Here is a 17,974-nt window from a genome sequence, read left to right on the forward strand (position 1 = left end):
TCAGATGAAATGGACCACTATCAAAACTACCAAAACTCACTCAAGAAGAAATAGACAGGCTGAATAGCTTTATAACTATTAAAGAAACTGAATTGGTATTTAAAAACCTTAAAAAAAAAAAAAGGAAGCTCCAGATCCATATAGTTTCACTGGCAAGTTTTACCAAACATTTAAGAACAAAATAATAGCCATTTTACACAAGCATTTCCAGAAGATAGAAGAGGAAGGAAAACTTCCCCACTCATTTTATGAAGCCAGCATTACCTGATACCAAAACCAGATAAAAACAGCACAAAAAGAAAACCAAATCAATATCCCTCATGAGCAAAGATGCAAAAATCCTCAAAAAAAAATTAGCAAATTGAATTCAGCTACATATAAAAAGAAAAATACTTTTGACTGAGTGTCATTTATCCCAGGAGTTCAAGGCTTGCTCAACATTTGAAATCAATTAGTGTAATACACCATATTAACAGACTAAACAAGAAAAACTACTTGATCCTATTAATAGATGCAAGACAAAACAAAACAAAAAACCAACTGACAAAATTCGCCATGAACCTGACAGGTTCACCTGTATTCCTTAAGAAAAAAAAAAAACACATTTTTTTCTGTTCAACCAAGATGAGAAAAATCATACTTTGAGCCCCAGAGTCTTATCCAGATAGAGGTCATTGGTTCTTTAATAGCTGTAGAAACGTCCTCCATCTGTGACCCAGAGGACCAGCTGGTGTGACTTGCTTCATAAGAGGACTCAGTGACTGGAGCTTCTGACTAGTCGAGCTTTGCCTGGCCTGATTTGGACTTGGTGAGCAAGCAGTCTTGCTTGCTCCCCATCAGAGAAACTACATTGCTGAAATGGCAGAGAGATGGTGAAGCGTGAGGATGGACAGTACCATTTGATGTGGTCTTGGTAGTCTCTCCAAGAGATGGCACTATTTATCTATGCTTTTCTATCTTAAAAAATGTTGTACTTTTACAGACAGCGAACAAATGGAATGTGTACATTAAGTTTCAGAAAGGATGTAACTGTCTTCACATCAATGTTTAATACAAAACAAAACAACTCAGTGAACTAGGAGTAACAGGGAATCTGATAAAAGGCATCTACAAGACCTAGAACTAACATCATACTAAATGGTAAAAGACTGAATGTCTCCAACCCCCAAGATTAGGAACCACACAAAGATTATGTTTTCACTACTCCTATTTCATATTTCACTAGAAATCCTAGCAATTGCAGTAAGGAAGAAAAAGAAAGAAAAGGCATTTTGATTGGAAAGGAAGGAATAAAATTGTCCCTATTTTCAGGTGACATAATTGTCTAGTAAAACTCTTAGTGCTAATAAGTGAATTTAGGAGGTTGCAGGATAAAAGGTTAACATACAAAAATAAATCATATTTCTACACTAGCAGCGAACAACTGGAAACTGACCTGCTCCCGTCCCCCACAAGTGTAATACTTAGGTAATGTCTAAACCTAAAAAAACATGTGCAGGATCTATATGCTGAAAACTATGAAACACTGTTGAAAGAAATCAAAGAACGTTCATACTGTGTTCATGGATTAAAAGAATCAGTATAATTAAGATGTCAATTCTCCTTAAATTCATATATGCATTTAATGCAATTGTAATAATAAAACCCAGCAGAATTTTTGTAGATATAGTTGATTCTAAAGATATAAGGAGGGGACTTCCCTCGTGGTGCAGTGGTTAAGAATCTGCCTGCCAATGCAGGGAGCACCGGCTCGATCCCTGGTCTGGGAAAATCCCACATGCTGCAGAGCAGCTAAGCCTGTGTGTCACAACTACTGAGCCATGTGCCACAACTCCGAGCATCTGAAGCCCACGCTCCGCAACAAGAGAAGCCACTGCAATGAGAAGCCCATGCACTGCAACGCAGAGTAGACCCCGCTCTCTGCAACTAGAGAAAGCCGCTCACAGCAACGAAGACCCACCACAACCAAAAAATAAATAAAATTTTTTTAAATTAAAAAAAATAATGAAGTTATAAGGAAAGGTAAAAGAACCAGAATAGCAAAAATATTTTGCAAATGAATAGCAAAGTTGAAGAATTCAAACAATCTGATTTTAAGACTACTATAAAGCTACAGTAATGAAGACAGTGTGGTATTGGTGAAAGCATAGACACATAGACCAATGGAACAGAATAGAATCCAGAAATAGACCCACACAAATATGACCAGTTGATATTTTTCTTAAATAATAAACATTTATTTCTGACAGTGTAGGGGCTAGAAGTCTGAGAGCAGGGTGCCGTCATGGATGGATTATGGTAAGACCCTCTTCCTGGTTGCACATGACTGACAACTGATTTCTCACTGTGTTCCTTACTGGTGGAAGGGGCTAGGGAGATTTATGGGGTCTCTCTCTTTTTTTCTTCCAGTTGTACCGAGATATAATTGATATACAGCACTGTGTAAATTTAAGGTATACAGCATAATGATTTGGCTTACATACATCATGAAATGATTATCACAATAAGTTTAGTGAACATCCATCATTTCACATAGACACAAAATTTTAAAATATAGAAAAAAGTTTTTCTGTGATGAGAGTTTAGGATTTACTCTGGTAACAACTTTCGTGTATAACATACAGTGGTGTTAATTATATTTATCATGTTGTATATTATACCCTAGTACTTATTTATCTTATAATTGGAAGTTTGTACCTTCTGACCACCTTTATCAAATTCCCCCTCCCCCCACTCCCACCTCCGGTAACCAGAAATCAGATCTCTTTTTCTAAGAGTTTATTTGGTTTTGAAGAATAATTGACCTATAACACTACATTAGTTCCTGTTACACAACATAGTGATTTGGTATTTCTGTACATTTAAAAATGATCACCACAATAAGTCTAGTTATAATATGTCACCATACAGAAATATTGCATAGTTATTGACTATATTCCCCACAATTTACATAGCAATCGATCTCTGTCTACCCTATCTACCTACCTGTCATCTATCTGTCTATCATCTATGATTGTTTTAGATGGCTGACCTCCTAAGTTCAAATGAATTTTAACAACCCTACAATTTTACTCCCCCCACCCATGTGTACTGTTTTTGACATCATATTTTACATATTTTTGTTTTGTGTATCCCTTAACTACTTACTGCAAATGATTTTACTACTTTGTCTTTTAACCTTCCTATTAGTTTTATACATGGCTGATTTACTACCTTTACTAATGAGATCTTTACTTTTGTAATTGTCATGTTTCTAGGCCTTTTCTTTTTCACTTAAAAGAAGTCTCTTTAACGTTTCTTGTAAACCTGGTTTGGTGGTGCTGAACTCTTAGTTTTTGCATGTCTGTAAAGCTTTTGATCTCTCCATCAAATGTGAATGAAAGCCTACTGGTCAGAGTGTTCTTGGTTGTAGGCTTTTCCTTTCCATCAGTTTAAATGTATTGTGCCACTCCCTTCTGGCCTGCAGAGTTTCTGCTGAAAAGTCAACTGGTATCCTTATGGGATTTCCTTGTGTATAAGTTGTTACTTTTCCCATGCTGCTTTTATTCTCTCTTTGTATTTAGTTTTTGCCATTTTAATTACAGTGTGTCTTAGTGTGGTCCTGTTTGGGTTGATCGTCTTTGAGACTCTCTGTGCTTCCTGGACCTGGATGTCTGTTTCTTTTCTCAGATTAGGGGAGTTTTCAGCTATTATGTCTTCAAATATGTTCTCTGCCCCTTTCTCTCATCTTCTGGGATACTTATAATGCAAATGTTAGTACTCTTGATGTTGTCCCAGAGGTTTCTTAAACTGTCCTCACTTTTTTTTTTTTTCTTCTGTACGCAGGCCTCTCACTGTTGTGGCCTCTCCCGTTGCGGAGCACAAGCTCCGGACGCGCAGGCTCAGCGGCCATGGCTCACGGGCCCAGCCACTCTGCGGCATGTGGGATCTTCCCGGACCAGGGCACGAACCCATGTCCCCTGCATTGGCAGGCGGACTCTCAACCACTGCACCACCAGGGAAGCTGGCCACACTCTTTTTATTCCACTTTCCTGGGGTTATCCTTCTTAAACATTTGTTACATATCCTTAGGTTCTTTCTCGCAATTGCAGAGAATGAAATAAATGAAATCGATATGTATATATGAATGTATAAGACTACAGTTTTTTTTTTTGCGTTACGTGGGCCTCTCACTGTTGTGGCCTCTCCTGTTGTGGAGCACAGGCTCTGGACGTGCAGGCTCAGCGGCCATGGCTCACGGGCCCAGCCGCTCTGCGGCATGTGGGATCCTCCCGGACCGAGGCACGAATCCATGTCCCCTGCATCGGCAGGCGGACTCTCAACCACTGCGCCACCAGGGAAGCCCGAGACTACAGTCTTATGTTACAGAAATAGATCACCAACTTGCTTCTCTAAAGTTAATGCATTTAATATAATAACATGCATACAAAAGAATATGTATAGGGCTTCCCTAAACTTTGTCACCTCTTCCCGTACATTTTGATAGTAGCTTTTTTAAAAAAATATTTATTTATGTATTTGTTTACTTGGTTGCACCAGGTCTTAGTTGTAGCAGGCAGGCTCCTTAGTTGTGGCATGTGAGCCCCTAGCCGCAGCATGCATGTGGGATCTAGTTCCCTGCCCAGGGATCTAACCCGGGCCCCCTGCATTGAGAGTGTGGAGTTCCAACAACTGCGCCACCAGGAAAGTCCCTTGATAGTAGTTTTATTACAGATGTATGTATCTATAAACATTATTATGTTTAGTTTGCCTAGTTTTGAGCTTTATAAAAATAGTATTATATCATATATAGTTTTCTGTGTCTAGATTTTTCACAAAATATTTTGTTTCTATGATTTATCTTTTCATATAGCTGTATTTCATAAATTTATACTGCTGTATAATATTTCATTGTTTGAATAAAGCACAATTTATCCATTGTCCCATGAATGGACATTTAGGATGTCTCTGATTTTTTTTTATTACAAACAAATATGTTATACATTTTTCCTGGTGCTTATGTGTAAATTTCTTTAGATTACATATCTAAGAATGAAATTGCTAAATTGAAAGGTATGCACAATGTGATACGCACAGTGTTGTTTGTGAATACAATGTGTGTTCAAACTGCTGAGATTCTAGGGTTGTTGTTATTATACTTTAATATAACGTATCCTTGTCTAACACATTTAATTTGGTTGTTCAAATCATTTACTGTCTTACTGGTATTTCATCTGCTTTTTCTACCAATTACAAAAGGTGTTTTAAAATCTTTCATTATGATTGTGCATTTGTCTATTTCTTGTACTTTTTTTGCAATGTTTGCTTCTTATATTTTGAAGCTGTGTTATTAGGTATATTTAAATTTTGAATTACTAACTCTTCTGGTGAATTTTACCTTTTATTATTATGGATTTACTTTCTTTATCTCAAGTAATATTTGTTACCTTAAAGTCAGTTTTATCTGCTAATAATATAGCTACACCAGCTTTTGGGGGGGATTAGGGGTTCATGTTTGTTTGGTATTTTTTTTCATTCTTTTACTTTCAGCTTTTCTGTATTTTTAATTTTAGATGTCTCTTTTAAACAGCATATAGTTGGGTTTTATTTTCTCATCCAGTCTGACACTCTTCATTTTTAAAAAATCTGGCCATTAAGAATTAATATAATTACTGATATATTTCTGTTACACCTACCATTATACTATGTACTTTCTATTTCTCCCACTTTGTATTTTTTTCCTTTTTGCCTTCTTTTTAATATATTTTATATTTCATTTTTTCCTTTAATTTGGGTTTCTTTTAATATTGGTTATCCTATAAATGATAACATACATCCTTGATTTATCAAAGACTCATGTTAGTTGGCACTTTTAACTTCTACTTAGATGAGGGAAGGATCTTAGAACACTTTGACTCCTTTACTCTCCTCCTGACTTTCACACCATTGTATCATATATTTTAATTCTACATAACTTTCAAATTCCAGAAAACAGTATCCCCCTAAGTCAGAAGCTAATTCATTAGAGTAAATATTTTTATTTTAAAAATGAAAGAAATGAACTTTCAAGTCAAGAAATTAGAAAAAGAACAACTAAAACACAACTGAAAGGAATATAGGAGAAAAAAGTAAAGATAAAACCTTTAGCGACTTTTAAGAGACAGGAAAAATAGACTGTAGGTTAATCCAAGAGCTGAATTTTTGAAAAATGCCAATAAAATGGTCAAACCTTGACAAACCTACTAAAAAAAAAGAAAATAAAGAAAATACAAACAAAAGTAAAACAGGGATATATAGATCAATAGATACATAGCTCTAAATACTTAAAGAGAATAATATGAACAACACTATGCTAAGGTATGAGTATTGATCTGTCCACAACACAGTTACACAGGAAATGTAAGTTTATTTTTCTATAATTCATCTCATTTTCTTCTTGAAGCCCTAGCTTATTGGAGAGGATGGAAACCTGATCTCAGCCAGTTTGGAATTTCTTCCTTTGAGTCAAGGAAGGGGACAGGTAGAGGGGTGAGGAGGTGGGAGGTGGTCTTTGTGTTTCCGAGGAATGGGTGAGGGGAAGATACTCACCTGGTCCTCAATGTTATCTGTTCACACAGGTATCTTCTGAGATGTCCATCATTCAGTCTGGTCCTCAGTCATTGATCCATACTATCTGCGACTGAGATGTCTTCATTCCTGTCTGCCTAGTCCTTTCAGGTATGGTGGCTCTCTCCCTGTTACATCCACGTCACATGTAGGAGCATGGGCATAATTCTGCTCCTCACTGCCATGCAGGGGTACTAAATGCAAGCCTCTTTAAAGCTTGGTCAGCATAATCTCCCCTCCCAGTCATTTCTTCTCTGATATCATGTGACTACTGCAAGGCTCAGAGTACAGCTTCTCTTTTCCCCTGCCTTAGGTTACTCATATTTGTGTGGATTTTTACTACTTCCCTGGTACTCTGTGAATCAGGATACAGGGCCTGTCTTTTGGGGATTTATCAATGTCTATATTCTTATTACTTCCCCACAATATCCTCTTCTTCCTTAGTCTGGGGGAATTTCTTTCTAGTCTTGGTGTAGCTCAGGGTGGGGTTCTAGGGAGGTGAGATTGAGTCTAGTTCTTTCCAGTTATATTTCTCCCAAATATTTTATCTATATATGGAACCTTCTCTATTTCCATAATGGCTTACATTTTTAGAAATCAAGTTCAAGAAGACTTCTTTTTTTCTGTTTACTACCCCGGTTTATCCCTTCCCTAAAACAACAAGCTCGCAACTGCCTAGCTGCTTAAAAGGAGTATGGGAGGAGGGATAAGGAAAAAAATGAACTAACAGGTGAAAAAAACTTAATATTTCAAAAATACCCTGTCACATAAAAACTTGTTGAGATGACAAATTTGTGGAATAATACTTGCTAATATCAAACACTTACTATGTACCATTGTTTTAAGAACTTTACATCTGTCAATCTAATCATCACAATAATAATTAAATAGGTATCATTACTATTCTGATTTTACAGATAAAGAAACTGAGATACAGAGATGTCAAGTAACTTAATTAAGTTTTGTTCAGTAGTGTCAGAGCTTGTACTCAAACCCAAGAAGTCTGGCTCTGTAGTCCACTTTCTAAACTACTATGTCTTTGGTTCTCAAATGACTCCCCAAGGAACATACGGAAATGCATAGGGGGTGTGATTTAGTGTTTATAAAGACTGAGGAAAGTTACTGGCATTTAGTGAATAAAGACCCAAAATGTTAAATGTCCTGTAGTGTGAGGATGGTCCTGAACAATAAAGAATTGACCCATCCAAAATGTAGATAGAACTTCTATTGAGAAACACTACACTGTACTGTACTACCTCTAAATTGCCAAGATTGACTCAAGAAGTTAAGAAAAAACTCATATAGATGACTATTCATGATAGAAGTTATAAATGTTATTAAAAAGTTAATAGGCAGATTTTCTACTTAGTTTTTATTTAAGGTTTTCAGGGAATAAGTGAGTTTCATAATATATATAATAATCTCTTCTAGAATATGAAAGGATATAGAATGCCTCTTTTTAAAAAATTTTTTATTTCTTTTAACATCTTTTTTGGAGCATAATTGCTTTACAATGTTATGTTAGTTTCTGCTGTATAACAAAGTGAATCAGCTATATGTATACATATATCCCCATATCCCCTCCCTCTTGCGTCTCCCTCCCACGCTCCTTTATCCCATCCCTCTAGGTGGTCACAAAGCACCAAGCTGATCTCCTTGTGCTATGCGGCTGCTTCCCACTAGCTCTTTACATTTGGTAGTGTATATATGTCAATGTCACTTTCTCACTTCATCCCAGGTTACCCTTCGCCCACCCCGTGTCCTCAAGTCTATTCTCTGCGTTTGCATCTTTATTCCTGTCCTGCCCCTAAGTTCTTCAGAACCATTTTTTTTTTTAGATTCCATATATATGTGTTAGCATACAGTATTTGTTTTTCTCTTTCTGAATTACTTCACTCTGTATGACAGACTCTAGGTCCATCCACTTCACTACAAATAACTCAATTTCATTTCTTTTTATGGCTGAGTAATATTCCATTGTATATATGTGCCACATCTTCTTTATCCCTTCATCTGTCGATGGACACTTAGGTTGCTTCCATGTCCTGGCTATTGTAAATAGTGCTACAATATAATGCCTTTTAATTGATTTTATGAAGCTTATAAAACACAAATTAGATTTTTAGAAATATTGCTAGAGACAAAGGGGGACATTTCATTATGATAAAAGCATCAATATATATCTGAAAGATACAACAATTATAAATGTATTCATACTGAAGTGGGTTGAATAGTATCCTCCCCAAAATTCAGGTCCACCCAGAACCTCAGAATGTGACCTTACTTGGAAACAGAGTCTTTGCAGATGTAATTATTTAAGATCATACTGGAATGGGGTAGGGGGAGGGACCTAAATCCAATGACTGGTGGTGTTAGAAGAAGAGGAGAAGGAATACATAAATGAATAAGGAAGAAGGCCATGTGACTGCCAAGGCAGTGATACGAGTTATGCTGTGCCCAAGCTAAGAAACATGTGGGGGCACTAGAGGCTTGAAGAGGCAAGGTAGGGTTCATCCCTAGAGTCTGCAGTGGGAATATTGGCTCTGTCAAGTCTGATTTTGGACTTCTGGCTTCCAGAACTGTGAGAGAATAAATTTCTGTTGTTTTAAGCCACTTAGTTTTTGATAATTTGTTATGACAGCCCAGGAAACTAATACACCTAATAACAGAGCCCCAAGATACATGAAACAACAAGTTACAGAATTGAAAGGAGAAATAGACCATTCAAATTGTTGGGAAATATCAGTATCCTACTTTTAATAATTGATGGAAAAAATAGACAGAAAATCAGTAAGGATATAGAAGGCTTGAACAACACTATCAACCAGCTTGACATAAAAATATATCTATATAACACTTCACCCACAGCAACAGAATACAACAAGCTCATAAATTATTCTTCATAAATGTAAAAGGATTGAAACCACTCAAAGTATGTTTCTCTGATCACAATAGAATTAAATTAGAAAAATCAACAATAGAATTTAGGGGATCTCCAAATATTTGGAAATTTTAAAACACACTATAAAATAACCCATGGGTCAAAAATGAAATCACAAGGGAAATTAGAAATTATTTTAAGCTTAAAAGAATATAAAAATTTATGGACTGCAGCTAAAGCAATGCTAAGAGGGAAACTTATAGCTTTAAATGCCTATATTAGAAAAGCAACAGGTGTCAAGTCAACAATCTAAGCTTTTAACTAAGGAAACTAAAACAAAAAGCAAATAACCCTAGGCAAGCAGAAAGAAGAAAATGATAAGGATCAAAGCCAAACATTAATGAAATAAAAACCAAAAAAAGTATAGAAAATCAGTGAAACCAAAGGTCATTTCTTTGAAACAACAAACTGATTTCAAAAATCAGCAACAAAATTCATAAACCTTTAGCTATTCTGATCAAGAAAGAAAGGAGAGAAAAAACACAAAATAAGGAATGAAAGATAGGGCATGATTACTGACCATATAGAAACTAAAAGTATTATGAGAATATTATGAATGACTTTGTGCCAACAAATTAGACAGTTTAAATGGAGAAATTTTTATCAAGATGCAAATAACAAAACTAAGTCAAGAGAAAATAGAAAATCTGACTAGAACAATAGCAAGTAAAGAAAATGAATTGGTAATTAAAAATCTTCTCACAAGGAAAAGTGCAGGCCCAGATGGCTTCCCTGGTGAATTCTACCTAACATTTAATGAAGAAAGATTACCAGCCCTACGTTTTCAGAAAATAAAAGAGAAACAGTTCCCAATGCACTTATGAGACCACTATTACCCAGATATCAAAATCAGTCAAACACATCACAAGAAAATTGCAGAGCAATTATTCCTCATGAATGTATACACAAAATTTCTTAATGAAATACTAGGAAACTGAATCCAGCAGTATTTAAAAAGGATTATACACTGTGTTCCGGGAATGTAGGTTTAGTACCCTCAAATCAATTAATGCAATATACCATATTAATCAAATAAACAACAAAAACCAGATTATCATGCCAGTAGACACAGAAAAAGAATTTGATGAAATCCAACACCCATTATTGATAAACACTTTCAACACACTAGGGATAGAAGGGAACTGCCTCAACCTGATAAAAGGTATCTACATGCTTAATCATACTTTTTGAGGAAAGACAATGTTTCCCCCGCAAAAATGCTTTCTCCCCTAAGGTTGAGAAAAAAGCAAAGATATCTCACATTTCAATATGTGCTTGTGGTTCTAACTAGTGCAGTGAAGCAAGAAAATTAAGTCATGCATATTGGAAAGAAAGACCTAAAACTTTATTTGTGTACATGTTCCTGAATATAGACAATCCTAAGTAATCTAAAGAAATAAGTAAACTACTGGAATAAACAAGTTTAGCAAGATCAATATAAAAAAATCAATTGTATTTCTATATGTTAGCAGTGAATTGTACAACAATAAAATTTAAAAAACAATTCCATTCCCATTAGCATCAGAAAGAATAAAATATATAGGAATAAACTTAACAAAAGAAGTGTAAGACATGCATTTCTGAAAGAAATGAAAGAAGATCTAAATAAATTGAGATATTCTATGTTCATAGATTAGAAGGCTCAATATTGTTAAAATGGCCATTCTTCCCAATTTGATCTATAGATTCAATGCAATCCTTACTAAGGTTCCAGTAAGATTTTTTTGTATAAATTGACAAGCTGATCCTAAAATTTGTATGGAATTTCAAAGGACCTAGAATAGTTAAGATGACCTTGAAAAAGAACAAAGATTGAGGACTATTTGATTTTAAAACTTATGAAGCAACAGTAACCAAGATAGTGTGGTACTGGCATAAGGATAGACATATAGATCAATGAAACAGAATTGAGTCCAAGAATAAACCCTTACATTTATGGTCAGTTGATTTTTGACAAGCATGCCAAGGTAATTCAATGGGAGAAATGACATGTTTTCAACAGATGGTTCTGGGACAATATCCATGTGCAAACAAAACAAAACAAAGCTTAAATCCTTACCTCATGCCATATGCAAAATTTAACTGAAAATGGATTATAAGTTTAAATATAAGACCTAAAACTGTAAAACTTCTAGAAGATGACAAGGAATAAACTTTTGTGACTTTGAATTGGATAAATATTTGTTGGATATGACAAGAAAAACATGATACATAAAAGAAAAATGAATAAATTTGACTTCATAAAAATTAAAAACAACTGCTCTTTAAAAGACACCATTAAGGAAATGAAAAGACAAGCCACAGACTGGGAGAAAATATTTGTAAATCATATATCTGATAGAGGACTTATATCTGAATATATAAAGAACTCTTACAATTTGTTTTTTACAAATTTTATAATAAGAAAACAAATAATCCAGTTTTTTAAATGAATGAAATATTTGAATAGACCTTTAACCAAAGAAAACATACAGTGGCTAATATGTACATAAAAGATGCTTCACAACATTAGCTTTTAGTGAAATGCAAATGAAAACAACAATGAGATGTCACTACACAGCCACTAGAATGACTATCATAAAAAGGATTGATGATACCAAGGGTTGGCTGGTGAGGAAAGGGAGAAACTAGAACCCTCATATTTTACTGGTGGGAATATGAAATTGTGCAGCCACTTTAGAAAACAGTTCGGCATTTTCTTAAAAAATTAAACATAAACTTACCATTGGGCCCAGCAATTCTATTCCTATATACCCATCCAAGAAAAACATAAATATATGTATACACAAAGACTTATATGTGAATGTTCACAGCAGTGTTACTTATAATAGGCAGAGATTGGAAACAATCCAATTTCCCATCAGGGGACAATGAGGGAAAAACATTGTCCTTCCACATGCAAAAGACATTTTACCCCTCTCAGCTTTTGTTGTTTTCTTTTTTTTTTTACTCCTCTAAGTTTTAGTTTCTTCATCTGAAAAGTAATATTAGAAACTTCTGCCTGAGATCTAAAATATCTGAGTAGAATTTCTAATATTCCTGGATCCAAATACCCAGTTTTGGTGAAAGTAGAAACAAAACTCAAGTTCATAATATTTCCTTGTTAGCATAGGTACAAGTATGATGGTGACATTGATTAAAATACAAAATTAAGCTACTGTATTTTCCAACTAATGGGGCACAATATTCTTGTAAAAATGAAGCAAGCTTTGGGCAGTTCTGTTGTCCTAGGCTTTCTTACTTTTCTTTTTTAGCAATTGCTGACTAGGAAAGTAGAAACCAACATAGAGAGGGGAGAAAGAATATCTATAGAGTGTGAGTGTAAAGTATGATTGGGATTGTAGAGATACAGGGATAGAGAACAACGCATATGTCCAGCCCCTCTGTATTCCAGGGTGTTCACATACATGCCGTGAACTGGGAAACTGGCATATTCCATAAATTGAGGGGTTTATATTTTTATTCTCATTTTCTAAATTGAGTATGTTATAAATACGTTATAGAGGTGGTCATTTAAAAAAGCCATCCCATGGATTAGATTTTTAAATGCCTTGTATAGAATTAGCAGACCACTGTTTATGTCATTGATAACATTTGTTGATACCGTCATCTCCATTTTTCAGCTGAAGAAACAAATTCAAAATGGTTGTGAGTTCAGGACTGAGTGATTCACTCAGAGCTGGCAACGCTAGAAATAAAAACCCAGAGCACCTTTACTACTATCTGATTCTCTGCTGACACGCTTCTTAAATGAAATTCACAATTTCTAATAGGGAAAGCAGAGGCTGTAGGAGGAAGAAGGTGGACCAGATGGAGTCTTCTCTCTCTCTCTCTCGTTCTGTGATCTGGGCATTCTGTTCTGTTCCAGGATCATAATGACTCCTACAACAGTCCAGCCCCTCTGGGATTTGAGGGGACTACAGCTTTTAGGTCCCGATTTCTTGATCAGTGCTTGACTGAACATTAGAATCACCTGGGGAATATTTTAAAAATCATCCCCAACAGGCCACACCTGAAACCAATGAATTAAGCTAGGTTCTTCTGTAGTGGGACCCAGCCATCAATATATTTTAGAGCTCTCACGTGATTTCAATGTGCAGCCAAAGTTGAGAACCACTTCCTCTAAGTCAGTGCTTCTCAAACTTAAAATATTACTCATCTAGGGATCTTAAATGCAGGTCTCAAGATGGGGCTCAAGATTCTGCATATCTAGCAAGCTCTCAGATGATGTCTCTGATGGTGGTCTGACTACTGCACTTTAGGTAGCAAGAATCGAGACTACAGGGCTTCCCTGGTGGCACACTGGTTGAGAATCTGCCTGCCAATGCAGGGGACACGGGTTCAAGCCCTGGTATGGGAAGATCCCACATGCCGTGGAGCAGCTGGGCCCCTGAGTCACAATTACTGAGCCTGCGCGTCTGGAGCCTGTGCTCCGCAACAAGAGAGGCCACGATAGTGAGAGGCCCGCGCACCGCGATGAAGAGTGGCCCCTGCTTGCCACAACTAGAGAAAGCCCTCGCACAGAAACGAAGACCCAACACAGCCATAAATAAATTAATTAATTAATTTAAAAAAAAGAATCGAGACTACAGCAGTGATTCACAAGCCATCAAACCACTAGGAAAACTTGGAATAAACAGAGACATCAGTGCCTCACTCCAACCCATTAAAAACAACTTCCTCTGTTGGGTATAATTTTTGTTGTTTATGGACCTCTTGAGATGAACAAATGACCACCAACAAGTTCCAAGTAATCCAGGCAACCTGAGGATGGATGATACATGTGGCCCTACTGCCTCCTAAGATGTTTCAAGCCTGTTTACCCTGTGTGGTCATGACATCTAAGAAAGAGCACATACTTCCTTAGCTGAGGGTGATCCATAACCTGACCCACATAGGATGAAGACATCTCCTTCTGGACTTGGGAGACCTGAACTATGTAATTTTGGCCAGTACTCTTGAACTCTCCATGCTTTAGTTACCTTCTCTTTCTACCTCCCCCCAGCCCCTGTGTCTCATGGAGGTACTATGAGAGTAAATGACACAGGACAAGGAGATGGGGTGGGGGTGGAGGGCAGAAAGAGGAGAATCACATGACAAATGGTGTGATGAGAGTTCGTTGCCTGGACTGTCTGGCTGTGGTTTGGCAGTTCCATGCCAGCACAACTTCTGCACTGGATCCACTTTCCCGCCATCTGACCGTGCTCCTGGGAGAGGCCCCACCTCACTATGACTCTGAGTTTTTTGGGGGCCAGGTGTCCAAGAGGATTGAGGTTTGCTTGATATGTGGCCTGTGAGAGACTCCTGAGGATGACTGCAGAACCGTGGGCCTCTGGCATCCAGGTCATTGAGGGACTGGAAGACTGCAGACTACATTCCAAAATCCATTGCCAGCTGGTCTAAGTATGGGATTTATTAAGATATCTACCCAGGAGTGGAATTGCTGGATCAAACGTCCCCTCCACCAGGAAACCTACATAAGCCCCAGAACTAACCTTACCCACTGGGGGCAGACACCAAAAACAATGGGAACTATGAACCTGCACCCTGTGAAAAGGAGACCCCAAACACAGTAAGATAAGCAAAATGAGAAGACAGAGAAATAAGCAGCAGATGAAGGAGCAAGGTAAAAACCCACCAGACCAAAAAAATGAAGAAGAAATAGGCAGCCTACCTGAAAAAGAATTAAGAGTAATGATAGTAAAGATGATCCAAAATCTTGGAAATGGAATGGAGAAATTAAAAGAAATGTTTAACAAGGACCTACAAGAACTAAAGAGCAAACAAACAATGATGAACAATGCGATAAATGAAATTATAAATCCTCTAGAAGGAATCAATAGCAGAATAAATGAGGCAGAAGAACAGATAAGTGACCTGGAAGATAAAATAGTGGAAATAACTACCACAGAGCAGAATAAAGAAAAAAGAATGAAAAGAATTGAGGACAGTCTCAGAGACCTCCGGGACAACATTAAACATATCAACATTCGAATTATAGGGGTCCCAGAAGAAGAAGAGAAAAAGAAAGGGTCTGAGAAAATATTTTAAGAGATTATAGTTGAAAACTTCCCTAACATGGGAAAGGAAATAGTCAATCAAGTTCAGGAAGCGCAGAGAGTTACATACAGGATAAATCTAAGGAAAAACATGCCAAGACACACATTAATCAAACTATCAAAAATTAAATACAAAGAAAAAGATATTAAAAACACCATGGGGAAAGCAACAAATAACATACAAGGGCATCTCCATAAGGTTAACAGCTGATCTTTCAGCAGAAACTCTACAAGCCAGAAGGGAGTGGCAGGACATATTTAAAGTGATGAAAGGGAAAAACCTACAACCAAGATTACTCTACCCAGCAAGGATCTCATTCAGATTCAATGGAGAAATTGAAACCTTTATGGACAAGCAAGAGCTAAGAGAATTCAGCACCAACAAACCAGCTTTACAACAAATGCTAAAGGAACTTCTCTAGGCAAGAAACAAGAGAAGGAAAAGACCTACAATAACAAACCCAAAACAATTAAGAAAATGGTAATAGGAACATATATATTGATAATTATCTTAAATGTAAATGGATTAAATGCTCCAACCAAAAGACATAGACTGGCTAAATGGATACAAAAACAAGACCCATATATATGCTGTCTACAAGAGACCCACTTCAGACCTAGGCACACATGCAGACTGAAAGTGAGGGGATAGAAAAAGATATTCCATGCAAATGGAAATCAAAAGAAAGCTGGAGTAGCAATTCTCATATCAGACAAAATGGACTTTAAAATAAAGACTATTACAAGAGACAGAGAAGGACAGTACATAATGATCAAGGGATCAATCCAAGAAGAAGATATAACAATTATAAATATTTATGCACCCAACATAGGAGCACCTGAATACATAAGGCAAATGTTAACAGCCATAAAAGGGAAATCGACAGTAACACAATCACAGTAGGGGACTTTAACACCCCACTTTCACCAATGGACAGATCATCCAAAATGAAAATAAGTAAGGAAACATAAGCTTTAAATGACACATTAAGCAAGATGGACTTAATTGATATTTATAGGACATTCCATCGAAAAACAACAGAATACACTTTCTTCTCAAGTGCTCATGGAACATTCTCCAGGATAGATCATACCTTGGGACACAAATCAAGCCTTGGTAAATTTAAGAAAATTGAAGTCATATCAGGTATCTTTTCCGACCACAGCACCATGAGACTAGATATCAATTACAGGAAAAAAAAACTGTAAAAAATACACACACACAGAGGCTAAACAATACGCTACTAAATAACCAAGACATCGCTAAAGAAATCAAAGAGGAAATCAAAAAATACGTAGAAACAAATGACAGTGATTTGACCCAAAACCTATGGGATGCAGCAAAAGCAGTTCTAGGAGGGAAGTTTATAGCAATACAATCTTACCTCAAGAAACAAGAAAAATCTAAAGTAAACAACCTAACCTTACACATAAAGCAATTAGAAAAAGAAGAAGAAGAACAACAACAAAAAAAACCCCCAAAGTTAGCAGAAGGAAAGAAATCATAAAGATCAGATCAGAAATAAACGAAAATGAAATGAAGGAAACAATAGCAAACATCAATAAAACTAAAAGCTGGTTCTTTGAGAAGATAAACAAAATTGATAAACCATTAGCCAGACTCATCAAGAAAAAAAAAGGGAGAAGACTCAAATCAACAGAAGTAGAATGAAAAAGGAGAAGTAACAACTGACACTGCAGAAATACAAAGAATCTTGAGAGATTACTACAAGCAACTATATGCCAATAAAATGGGCAACCTGGAAGAAATGGACAAATTCTTAGAAAAGCACAACCTTCAGAGACTGAACTGGAAGAAATAGAAAATATAAACAGACCGATCACAAGCACTGAAATTGAAACTGTGATTAAAAATCTTCCAACAGGGCTTCCCTGGTGGCGCAGTGGTTGAGAGTCCGCCTGCCGATGCAGGGGACACGGGTTCATGCCCCGGTCCAGGAAGATCCCACATGCTACGGAGCGGCTGGGCCCGTGAGCCATGGCCGCTGAGCCTGCGCGTCCAGAGCCTGTGCTCCACAACGGGAGAAGCCACAACAGTGAGAGGCCCGCATACCGCAAAAAAAAAAAAAAAAAAAACTTCCAACAAACAAAAGCCCAGGATCAGATGGCTTCACAGGCGAATTCTATCAAATATTTAGAGAAGAGAAAACACCTATCCTTCTCAAACTCTTCCAAAATATAGCAGAGGGAGGAACAGTCCCAAACTCATTCTATGAGGCCACCATCACCCTGATACTAAAACCAAACAAAGATGTCACAAAAAAAGAAAACTACAGGACAATATCACTGATGAACATTGATGCAAAAATCCTCAACAACATACTAGCAAAAGGAACACAACAGCACATTAAAAGGCTCATACACCATG

At 36.7% G+C, this 17,974-nt stretch overlaps 1 long non-coding RNA gene across 3 annotated transcripts in view; it reads left to right on the forward strand.

Annotated features, from left to right (window-relative positions):
• The window catches only part of LOC109547143 (uncharacterized), a 40,627-nt gene that overhangs the window by 2,692 nt on the left and 19,961 nt on the right, over nucleotides 1-17,974 (forward strand). For all 3 annotated transcript variants that reach the window (XR_012331046.1, XR_002172862.3, XR_012331045.1), the window contains one exon: nucleotides 6,597-6,696. This is a non-coding gene — a long non-coding RNA (uncharacterized lncRNA). The remainder of the gene's footprint in view (nucleotides 1-6,596; nucleotides 6,697-17,974) is intronic.

Source organism: Tursiops truncatus, chromosome 1 (genome assembly GCF_011762595.2).
Source record: "Tursiops truncatus isolate mTurTru1 chromosome 1, mTurTru1.mat.Y, whole genome shotgun sequence".
NCBI classification, from domain to species: domain Eukaryota; kingdom Metazoa; phylum Chordata; class Mammalia; order Artiodactyla; family Delphinidae; genus Tursiops; species Tursiops truncatus.